General features: G+C 42.4%; 1 non-coding gene across 1 annotated transcript; it reads left to right on the top strand.

Moving 5' to 3' along the window:
• Positions 1-11,360: 11,360 nt before the first annotated feature.
• TRNAT-AGU (transfer RNA threonine (anticodon AGU)) lies at positions 11,361-11,435 on the top strand. The gene has a single exon. It is a non-coding gene; the product is annotated as a tRNA-Thr (tRNA).
• The last annotated feature ends 1,146 nt before the right edge of the window (positions 11,436-12,581 follow it).

The following is a 12,581-nucleotide window of genomic DNA, read 5'->3' on the forward strand; positions in this document are numbered from 1 at the left end:
TCAGTTGTTTAACACTTTTTCATTAAGTATATAATTCCATATGTGTTAATTCATAGTTTTGATGCCTTCAGTGTGAATGTACAATTGTCATAGTCATAAAAATACAGAAAAATCTTTAAATGAGAAGGTGTGTCCAAACTTTTGGTCTGTACTGTACATAAGACTTTTTTAAGGGTTCTTGTGAAAAATAAATCCAGTATTTTTTTGTTTCATAAGCATAACGCATTCAAGATGAGAAAGGGTGAAAGTAAGAGACGTGGATGTGATAGTGCCCTCCAAGACCATGTGACAGATCTGAAGGTGACTGTATCTCGTTCTAGGTTCTTGTCAAAATTTGGTCAGCATGTTACACTGTTAATGGATGCAGGCAAGTGCTAGGATGTTGTGGGTTGGATGGCAGACAAAGGCTCCAGTGTGTTGACAAGCAGCATCAAGAAGTCTTCCACACAGTAGCCAAGAGGCTGGGCCTCTGAATCCTTAACATGGTACTTCTTCCTCCCACCATCAAGAGTCCCAGGAGACATATGACCCCAATGCTGGCCACTCTGAGAAACTGTTTACGCTCCCTTGTAATTTGTCTGTCCTCTCAACATGCACCAGAGTGTCATGAGGAGGTGGAGTGCAGTGATGCATTTGAGCACCCACACACAAGAGAAAGCCACATTCGGGAAGGTCACTTCATGTCTGAAGAGGTGGAGGATAATGAGGCACAGTTGCCATTAGGTCAGCCTCAAATCGCAACTCACAAGGACGATCAGATTGAGGAATTGGAAGGTGACATTGTCAAAGATTAGGCCATTGATCCAACCTGGCACGATGGCACGCCTAGCCAGCACAGTAATGCAGAGAGGGATTGATCCATAGCAAGTAAACAGGCAAGAAGAGGTAGTGGTTTCATCAGAAGTAGAACTCAGTCAACTGTTCAAAAGAGCCCCCCCCCCCCACTTGGCTAGATAACAAGCCATGGGTGCATAGCTCCCCTGTTTGGCATTTTTTTTTTTAAGTCCTTCAGAGAAAACAATGGTAATTTGCAGAATCTGCCAATCCAAGTTAAGAAGAGGTAAGAACACTGCCAACCTGAGCACCACCAGCATGCAAAAGCAAATGGCAGCCAAGCACCCCAGTAGGTGGGCAGAATGCCTGGGTAAAAAATCTGTGTATGAGAGTCAAACCATTGCCCATTCCCCTGTGTTATGGCCTTCCCAATCTGCTGACCATGAAGCAGGCACTGATACTTCCTGCCCACAACCAGCAGTTGCACACACACAACAGTAAGCAACCACATCCACTTCTTTGTCCCAGCACAGGATTCAGTTGTCCCTACCCCAGACATTTACTAGAAGGCAGAAATTTCCAGCCACTCTCCCACAGGCCCAAACATTAAACACCTACATTGCCTGATTGCTAGCCCTGGAAATGTTGCTGTTTCGACTTGTGGGTGTCATGACTCTGGATGGGCTGGTTCTGGCTTTGTCCTGGTCAGGTCTGGGTTAAATTAGTCCACCTCTCTTTGGTTCTGGGGTGGCTATTTAATGCTGGTGGTTCCTAGGTTCTGAGTGGGTTATACTTCCGTCTACTCGGTTTGAGATAGCTGACCCAGGATATTCATCTGTAATCATTGTGCCTCTGTGCGTGTGTGCCTTGCTGTGTATAACCCGGTTTGTCCCCTGACTACTGGGTTTGTCCCCTGACTACTGCCCTTGTTTTCTGCTTGGCTTGTCTCTGACTAATCTGCTGTTTTGCCCCTTGTTACCTTGCACCCGTCTGGCTCCTGACCCTTGGCTTGTCCTTTGACTATATCTCTGTCTTAGTACTCTGTGTCCTGCATTTCTTGCAGACCCTCCGTTTTTGCGTGATAGCTCTTCCCCGTCATCCCTGCAGTGATCACGTGACCAGCCTAGTTCAAGTCCTGTGTGCACTATGTGCCTCATTCCTCCCTCTCCCTGCAGTCCCGCTAGTGCCCCCTTAGGCTGCCTTTCTACGACACCAGGCAGCATCATTACAGTGGGAACTGAGTCTTTCCGTGACCTCTTTGTACAAGCCATCTTGATTTCAAGCCATCGCTATTTTTCCCGGTGTGCTGTCCCTGCATTACATAAGCACGTGTTGCACAATATCAGCCGTGCTCTGGCCAAGCAGTCACAGGGAAGGTCCACCTAACCACAGACACGTGGACAAGTTCTTGTGGACAGGGACAATACAGTTCATTTTCCCACACTCAAGAGTTCACCGCAGGTCAGGCTTTGAAGCAGCACAGCATCAGTGATATCAGCGCTAGTCACTGATGCTGTGACGGCAACTTCTCATTCATTCACCAGTGGCTTACAGCTGGGGTGGTCGCATCTTAGCACCGCTCCTGGTTGTAAATTATAAATCTCTCATATATGGATTACGGCGTGGGACTGAACATCAGACAGGTATGGGCATATTGTTCCTTTTTTATTTTTTCTTTGTCATAGGAAAACGAGGGTGTCGCATGGATTAGCAGAATAATAAAGATGGCAAACTGTGTTTAGCGTTTTACTTCATTAAAAGACTTTACTCTGGCTGTGTCTTTATTTAACCCTTTACCTACTATAGGATTAGTAATGGATAGGTGTTTATTTGACATTTCTTCATTACTAAGCTATATAATATATATATATATATTACATATATAATAAAATGACCAAAATATCCTAGCCTTGGACTCCACACTTCAGGATTCAAACACAAGTAAATCAACAGCTTTAACTTGTAAAGTGCATGTGCATATATTGAAAAGCCTTAAACATGATCATTGTATTGCTGAAGCAAAAGGCTGTCTGAAAAGTGCAAGGAAAAAAGAAGTCTCACCTAAATAGGTTAGTATATTTACAAATTGCCCAGTGCTTACAAAGTACAATACAATGATGATGTTTAAGGCTTTTCAATATATGCACATGCACTTTACAAGTTAAATCCTTTGATTTACTTGTGTTTGAATGTTGAAGTGAGGAGTATTTTTTGGTCACTTTATTATACTTTTTTTGCCAATGATGATGACTCTAAACAGGATATTCTCATCACGCTACTAATATTGACGTGTCATTTTTTGTTCTATCTGCTTGGATTTTTATATCATTATTTTTTAATAATATGAATTAAAAATTAATTGTTTTTAAAATACTTTCTGCAGCAGATCCTCTTTTCCCTAAACAATTTTACATTTAGGGTTGTGTTGTTATCACGTACAGATATATGTGAATTGATTTTTTTTTTATTAACAAGTTTCAATTATACAAACTGGTAATAGAAAATTGCATTATTTTGCCACTTATAAGATTTCTGATGAAATTTGAACTTCAGCAAATATATTTTTATGGCTAAATGCATATTACATTATCAATTTGACATATAGTTGATGAGTCTGTAAAATAAGCAATGGGAGACAATAGTGATAAAACTTATGCACAAAAACTGTAGAAAAAAATAATGGTCCCGGTAAAGTGCACGACAAGCATTTTCTGCCTATTGTGTCCCAACAAAGATTGTAGTCCATGATCAGGACCCTCACTCCTCCTGTAACTGGGGAATTATGTGTTACTCTGTAATACAGTGTTCATTTTAGGACATGGTCACAAATCAAAGTCAAACATCAGAAATACTCTGTCTGATACTTCATTCTGAGACTTGACTCTGGTCAAACATCAGAAATACTCTGTCTGATACTTCATTCTGAGACTTGACTCTGATACTTGAGTCTGATACTTGAGTCTGATACTTGAGTCTGATACCTGAGTCTGATACCTGAGGCTGATACCTGAGTCTGATACTTGAATCTGAGACCTGAGTCTGATACCTGAGTCTGATACCTGAGGCTGATACCTGAGTCTGATACCTGAGGCTGATACCTGAGTCTGATACCTGAGGCTGATACTTGAATCTGAGACCTGAGTCTGATACCTGAGGCTGATACTTGAGTCTGATACCTGAGTCTGATACCTGAGTCTGATACCTGAGGCTGATACTTGAGTCTGATACCTGAGTCTGATACCTGAGTCTGATACCTGAGGCTGATACTTGAATCTGAGACCTGAGTCTGATACCTGAGGCTGATACTTGAGTCTGATACCTGAGTCTGATACCTGAGGCTGATACTTGAGTCTGATACCTGAGTCTGATACCTGAGTCTGATACCTGAGGCTGATACTTGAGTCTGATACCTGAGTCTGATACCTGAGTCTGATACCTGAGGCTGATACCTGAGTCTGATACCTGAGTCTGATACCTGAGTCTGATACCTGAGGCTGATACTTGAGTCTGATACCTGAGTCTGATACCTGAGTCTGATACCTGAGTCTGATACCTGAGTCTGATACCTGAAATTGGTAAAATTAGTAAAATTAGCTAAAATTAGTACCTAGGATCACTTGAGCTTGTGGTGCAATGGTAAGGCCGACGGCTGTAATCTCTAAACGCAGGATCCGTTTTTTTTCCGCCGATCCTTTTTTTTCTCCGCCAGATCGGTTTTATTTTTCTGCCGGATCGTTTTTTTTCTGCTGGATCCATTTTTTTTCCGCCGGATCCGTTTTTTTTCGGCCAGATCTGTTTTTTGGCGCAGGATCTGTATTTTTTTTTGGCCGGATCCGCTTTTTTCTGCCGGATCCATTTTTTTTGCCCAGGATCCGTTTTTTGTCTACCGGATCCGTTTTTTTCTGCCAGACCTTTTTTTTTGGCGCAGGATCTGTTTTTTTGCGCAGGATCCGTTTTTTCCCGCCAGATCCGGTTTTTTTTGCGCAGGATCTGTTTTTGTCACCGGATCCGTTTTTTTGCGCGGATCCGTTTTTTTGGCTAAGCATCCTTTTTTTTTGCGCAGAATCAGTTTTTTGGCGCCGGATCCGTTTTTTTTGCGCAGGATCCGTTTTTTTCTGCCGGATCCGTTTTTTTGCGCGGATCCGTTTTTTTGGCTCAGGATCCTTTTTTTTACGCAGAATCAGTTTTTTGGCGCCGGATCCGTTTTTTTTGCGCAGGATCCGTTTTTTTCTGCCGGATCCGTTTTTTTGTCAGATATTTTTTTTGGCGCAGGATCCATTTTTTTGCGCGGGATCCGTTTTTTTGCGCAGGATCCTTTTTTTGTCAGATCCGGTTTTTTTTCAGCGGATCCGTTTTTTTTTCGCCGGATCCGTTTTTTTCTGCCTGATCCGTTTTTTTCTGCCTGATCTGTTTTTTTTGCGCCGGATCCGTTTTTTTGGCCGGAAGTGTTTTTTCCGGCTGATCCGTTTTTTTCTGCCGGATCTGTATTTTTTCCCGTAGGATCTGTGTCTTTTTGGCCGGATCCGTTTTTCCGCACCATCCGTTTTTTGAAAAACTCGCCGGATTGTGCCTGACGGCAAAAACCTGATGTGTGAAAGCAGCCATACTTTTCCATCACACATAGTTTTGGTTTAAAATAATAAGAAAAATAATAATAAAAAAATATAACTTCCATTGCTTGGATTTGAACCCACAGCTCTCTGTTCCCCAGTCTGATACCTGATACCTGATACTTGACTTTTCTCAAACATCAAAATCAAAATGTTTTCGTCTGATACCTGATACTTGACTACTTTCAAACATCAAAGTCAGCAGGTTTTTCAGATACTCACAGAAAGAAAGGGAAGAAAAGGGATCACTCCAACACCAGTTAAGCTGGTGGCTGAGTGGTTAAGCTCTTGGTTTATGGAATAGTATAGTTTTGAGTTCTAGCCCCAAATAATTTATTTTTTTTTTCTTAAGTATCATATGATATGTCACTTTCTGCACTCATCAAAGAGATGTTTCACTATGTGACATATTATGTCAGGAAAAAAAACAAAATGATTTTTCCAGTTGCTGAGAGTGTGCATAGATTTCATAGCCAAAGAAAATTCCTGCATGGTAACAATTGGGCTTATGGTGTGGTGGTAAGGTTGCTGGTTGCGGCGTCTCATGTTAAAGCTTCTCCTGTTTGTTTGTTTGTTTTTTTGTTGTTTTTTTTTTAAATTATGCAGGTTACCACACAAACTCAATCATGTTACACTTTTAATATCTGACTTTCTTATCCCCCTGCCTTGTTAGCAAATAGTTTCAGATATGCGGTGTATTTACATCACATGGCCAAAGAAACTGGGTGGGAGCCACTGATTTACTATATATTTCCAAGTGACTGTACATTTACTTAACGTCATAGGAAAGGGTCTAATGATCAAATTACTTTATACAATTGTTTTCTTTGCATCCACCCAAGAACTGGTTGTAAATTCATGACCACTAGGGGTCTCACTAATCCACCGTCTACAGTCTGTGAGGGCGGGTCCTTCTGTAGCAGCAAAAACAGGAACTATGGGCGAGTCCTACACGATCTGATTCTGCGGGGGACGTGCATGTGTTCAGTGCCATCTCACAGATCTGCGGAGCATCGTTTCTCTCTGTAAGTTATACCTTCATTCATCTTGTCCAAGTGTTTTTGCAGTACCATTATATCTCCAACCATGAATTCTCAAGCACTTTTCCAAAATTGTGTAGTCAAGCTAAGTGAATTCACTATCTACCTTTCTGTTATTTCATAAGCAGTTGCGATGATAGGCATCTTCTCTGAAGTACTGATGAAAACAGAATCATTTTACTTCTGTTCAAGACCACTTTAGTGCTTCTATTGGTTTCTGCTCTAACTTAGCTTGTCCCATGACTTCTATCTCACTAATGATACCAATGACATAGCAGCATGTCTCCCAGTGTCAGACCTGGGTGTTTAGAGCCCAATAGACGAATGCGAAGGGTCACCCCACAGCTTAAAGGGAACCTATCACCCCGTTTTTTTCGGTATGAGATAAAAATACTGTTAAATAGGGCCTGAGCTGTGCATTACAATAGTGTAGTTTGTGGACCCCGATTCCCCACCTATGCTGCCGAAATACGTTACCAAAGTAGTCGTTTTCGCCTGTCAATCAGGCTGGTCAGGTCGGATGGGCGTGGTTTCTTCCCCCAGATATTGCGTAGTTTTCCGTTGGTGGCGTAGTGGTGTGCGCATGTCCAAGGTCCCGAATCCTGCACGGGGGTGTGAAAATAGCAGCGATGTCCGTTATTCCATTAGTGGTCGGTGGGCGCGGCCATCTTCCTTTGGCCGCGCGTGCGCAGAAGCGGCGCTCTGCTGGCCGCAGCTTCAGGAAAATGGCCGCGGGATGCCGCGCGTGCGCAGATGGAGATCGCGGCGGCCATTTTCCTGAAGCCGCGGCCAGCAGAGCGCCGCTTCTGCGCACGCGCGGCCAAAGGAAGATGGCCGCGCCCACCGACCACTAATGGAATAACGGACATCGCTGCTATTTTCACACCCCCGTGCAGGATTCGGGACCTTGGACATGCGCACACCACTACGCCACCAACGGAAAACTACGCAATATCTGGGGGAAGAAACCACGCCCATCCGACCTGACCAGCCTGATTGACAGGCGAAAACGACTACTTTGGTAACGTATTTCGGCAGCATAGGTGGGGAATCGGGGTCCACAAACTACACTATTGTAATGCACAGCTCAGGCCCTATTTAACAGTATTTTTATCTCATACCGAAAAAAACGGGGTGATAGGTTCCCTTTAAGCTGTGGGGTGACCCTTCGCATTCGTCTATTGGGCTCTAAACACCCAGGTCTGACACTGGGAGACATGCTGCTATGTCATTGGTATCATTAGTGAGATAGAAGTCATGGGACAAGCTAAGTTAGAGCAGAAACCAATAGAAGCACTAAAGTGTTCTTGAACAGAAGTAAAATGATTCTGTTTTCATCAGTACTTCAGAGAAGATGCCTATCATCGCAACTGCTTATGAAATAACAGAAAGGTAGATAGTGAATTCACTTAGCTTGACTACACAATTTTGGAAAAGTGCTTGAGAATTCATGGTTGGAGATATAATGGTACTGCAAAAACACTTGGACAAGATGAATGAAGGTATAACTTACAGAGAGAAACGATGCTCCGCAGATCTGTGAGATGGCACTGAACACATGCACGTCCCCCGCAGAATCAGATCGTGTAGGACTCGCCCATAGTTCCTGTTTTTGCTGCTCCAGAAGGACCCGCCCTCACAGACTGTAGACGGTGGATTAGTGAGACCCCTAGTGGTCATGAATTTACAACCAGTTCTTGGGTGGATGCAAAGAAAACAATTGTATAAAGTAATTTGATCATTAGACCCTTTCCTATGACGTTAAGTAAATGTACAGTCACTTGGAAATATATAGTAAATCAGTGGCTCCCACCCAGTTTCTTTGGCCATGTGATGTAAATACACCGCATATCTGAAACTATTTGCTAACAAGGCAGGGGGATAAGAAAGTCAGATATTAAAAGTGTAACATGATTGAGTTTGTGTGGTAACCTGCATAATTTAAAAAAAAAACAACAAAAAAACAAACAAACAAACAGGAGAAGCTTTAACATGAGACGCCGCAACCAGCAACCTTACCACCACACCATAAGCCCAATTGTTACCATGCAGGAATTTTCTTTGGCTATGAAATCTATGCACACTCTCAGCAACTGGAAAAATCATTTTGTTTTTTTTCCTGACATAATATGTCACATAGTGAAACATCTCTTTGATGAGTGCAGAAAGTGACATATCATATGATACTTAAGAAAAAAAAAAATAAATTATTTGGGGCTAGAACTCAAAACTATACTATTCCATAAACCAAGAGCTTAACCACTCAGCCACCAGCTTAACTGGTGTTGGAGTGATCCCTTTTCTTCCCTTTCTTTCTGTGAGTATCTGAAAAACCTGCTGACTTTGATGTTTGAAAGTAGTCAAGTATCAGGTATCAGACGAAAACATTTTGATTTTGATGTTTGAGAAAAGTCAAGTATCAGGTATCAGGTATCAGACTGGGGAACAGAGAGCTGTGGGTTCAAATCCAAGCAATGGAAGTTATATTTTTTTATTATTATTTTTCTTATTATTTTAAACCAAAACTATGTGTGATGGAAAAGTATGGCTGCTTTCACACATCAGGTTTTTGCCGTCAGGCACAATCCGGCGAGTTTTTCAAAAAACGGATGGTGCGGAAAAACGGATCCGGCCAAAAAGACACAGATCCTACGGGAAAAAATACAGATCCGGCAGAAAAAAACGGATCAGCCGGAAAAAACACTTCCGGCCAAAAAAACGGATCCGGCGCAAAAAAAACAGATCAGGCAGAAAAAAACGGATCAGGCAGAAAAAAACGGATCCGGCGAAAAAAAAACGGATCCGCTGAAAAAAAACCGGATCTGACAAAAAAAGGATCCTGCGCAAAAAAACGGATCCCGCGCAAAAAAAATGGATCCTGCGCCAAAAAAAAATATCTGACAAAAAAACGGATCCGGCAGAAAAAAACGGATCCTGCGCAAAAAAAACGGATCCGGCGCCAAAAAACTGATTCTGCGTAAAAAAAAGGATCCTGAGCCAAAAAAACGGATCCGCGCAAAAAAACGGATCCGGCAGAAAAAAACGGATCCTGCGCAAAAAAAACGGATCCGGCGCCAAAAAACTGATTCTGCGTAAAAAAAAAGGATGCTTAGCCAAAAAAACGGATCCGCGCAAAAAAACGGATCCGGTGACAAAAACAGATCCTGCGCAAAAAAAAACGGATCCGGCGGGAAAAAACGGATCCTGCGCAAAAAAACAGATCCTGCGCCAAAAAAAAAGGTCTGGCAGAAAAAAACGGATCCGGTAGACAAAAAACGGATCCTGGGCAAAAAAAATGGATCCGGCAGAAAAAAGCGGATCCGGCCAAAAAAAAATACAGATCCTGCGCCAAAAAACGGATCTGGCCGAAAAAAAACGGATCTGGCGGAAAAAAAATGGATCCAGCAGAAAAAAAACGATCCGGCAGAAAAATAAAACCGATCTGGCGGAGAAAAAAAAGGATCGGCGGAAAAAAAACGGATCCTGCGTTTAGAGATTACAGCCGTCGGCCTTACCATTGCACCACAAGCTCAAGTGATCCTAGGTACTAATTTTAGCTAATTTTACTAATTTTACCAATTTCAGGTATCAGACTCAGGTATCAGACTCAGGTATCAGACTCAGGTATCAGACTCAGGTATCAGACTCAGGTATCAGACTCAAGTATCAGCCTCAGGTATCAGACTCAGGTATCAGACTCAGGTATCAGCCTCAGGTATCAGACTCAGGTATCAGACTCAGGTATCAGACTCAGGTATCAGACTCAAGTATCAGCCTCAGGTATCAGACTCAGGTATCAGACTCAGGTATCAGACTCAAGTATCAGCCTCAGGTATCAGACTCAGGTATCAGACTCAGGTATCAGACTCAAGTATCAGCCTCAGGTATCAGACTCAGGTCTCAGATTCAAGTATCAGCCTCAGGTATCAGACTCAGGTATCAGCCTCAGGTATCAGACTCAGGTATCAGCCTCAGGTATCAGACTCAGGTATCAGACTCAGGTCTCAGATTCAAGTATCAGACTCAGGTATCAGACTCAGGTATCAGACTTAGGTATCAGACTCAAGTATCAGACTCAAGTATCAGACTCAAGTATCAGAGTCAAGTCTCAGAATGAAGTATCAGACAGAGTATTTCTGATGTTTGACCAGAGTCAAGTCTCAGAATGAAGTATCAGACAGAGTATTTCTGATGTTTGACTTTGATTTGTGACCATGTCCTAAAATGAACACTGTACTGTAATGTCTTTATCGTCTGTACATGCTCCCCCCTTACTGTACAGGGCTGCGGAATATATTGGCGCAATAAAATTATTATAATAGAATATGACTATTACGAATCCGAGTCCCCGAAAGAAACTGCTAAATACAGTAAAAAAATAAAATAAAATGTTTGTAAAAATGTGAAGAAAATAAAAAATATTAAACATCATATCACCCACTTCCCCCCCCCCCATGAAATTGTGCATATTTAGTAATTCTACACCAATTTAAGTCCAATCTATCCAAATATAAACTGACAAGATTGGAAAATAGCTTAATGAGAAAAAGATAAAAGTAAGAATTGCAATTTTGCAAGAGGCAATCAAAGCATTGTATCTGCCCTATAATGACAGATATGGGGGTAAATGCAATTTTTTCACAATTCTGCCTCAGTTGGAATTTTTTTCTTAGTTTCTAGAACAGCCTTATAAAATGAATGGTGTCATTCAAAAGTATAAAATAAGCCCTCATATGGGTATATGAACAGAAAAAAATAAATATTAAGGCTGTTGAATGAAGGGGTGGTGAAAAGAAAATTGCGAACTGGAAAACTGCCATAATGAAAAGGGGTTAAATACTTTCGCAGCAGCCAACCCAATTGAAAGGCAACCTGGTATCTAGATTTGAACCCACAGTCTCCTTTTATACGATTATTTATAGAGGTGGCAGTGTCTGGCGCTGTGGCTTAGTTGGTTAAAGCACCTGTCTAGTAAACAGGAGATCCATGAGTTCAAATCTCAGCAGTACCTTGTCCTTTTCTTCCCTATGCCTTCAAATAAGTAAACTGTGGCAACTAGGGTTGAGCGAAACGGGTCGTTCATTTTCAAAAGTCGCCGACTTTTGGCTAAGTCGGCGTCTCATGAAACCCGATCCGACCCCTGTGCTTGTCGGCCATGCGGTACGCGACTTTCGCGCCAAAGTCGCGTTTCAATGACGCGAAAAGCGCCATTTCTCAGCCAATGAAGGTGAACGCAGAGTGTGGGCAGCGTGATGACATAGGTCCTGGTCCCCACCATCTTAGAGAAGGGCATTGCAGTGATTGGCTTGCTGTCTGCGGCGTCACAGGGGCTATAAAGGGGCGTTCCCGCCGACCGCCATCTTACTGCTGCTGATCTGAGCTTAGGGAGAGGTTGCTGCCGCTTCGTCAGAAGCAGGGATAGCGTTAGGCAGGGTCCACTAACCACCAAACCGCTTGTGCTGTAGCGATTTCCACTGTCCAACACCACCTTCGGTGTGCAGGAACAGTGGAAGCTATTTTTTTTTTTTTTTCCCTCAGCGCTGTAGCTCATTGGGCTGCCCTAGAAGGCTCCATGATAGCTGTATTGCTGTGTGTACGCCACTGTGCAAACCAACTGCTTTTTTCAAAGCACATATCCTCTTGTTCCTTCCTTTCTGCACAGCTATCTTTTTTGTTTGTCCACACTTTTTATTTAATTTGTGCATCAGTCCACTCCTATTGCTGCCTGCCATACCTGGCTTAGATTACTGCAGGGAGATAGTAATTGTAGGACAGTCCCTGTTTTTTTGTTTTTTTTTTGTGGAAGATTAAGATTGGCATTTCTGCTACAGTGCCATCCCTGTGTGTGCCATCTCTCACTGAGTGGGCCATAGAAAGCCTATTTTTTTTTTCCTTGATTTGTGTTCTAAAATCTACCTCAACACAAAAACACTACATCAATCAGTGGGAGAAAAATATTGGCCTCAGTCAGGGCTTGTGTGCCACTCCTGTGTGTGCTATCTCTCATTCAGTGGGCCATACAAAGCCTATTTATTTTTTTGTTTTTTTTAATATTATTGGGTTTCTAAAGTCTCCGTGAAAAAAAAAAAATACATAAAAAAACAGTGGGAGAGTAATATTGCCCTTTCAGCTTGTGTGCCAGTCTTGACTCCTGGGT

The sequence above is a fragment of the Ranitomeya variabilis genome, chromosome 5 (genome assembly GCF_051348905.1).
Source record: "Ranitomeya variabilis isolate aRanVar5 chromosome 5, aRanVar5.hap1, whole genome shotgun sequence".
Taxonomy (NCBI): domain Eukaryota; kingdom Metazoa; phylum Chordata; class Amphibia; order Anura; family Dendrobatidae; genus Ranitomeya; species Ranitomeya variabilis.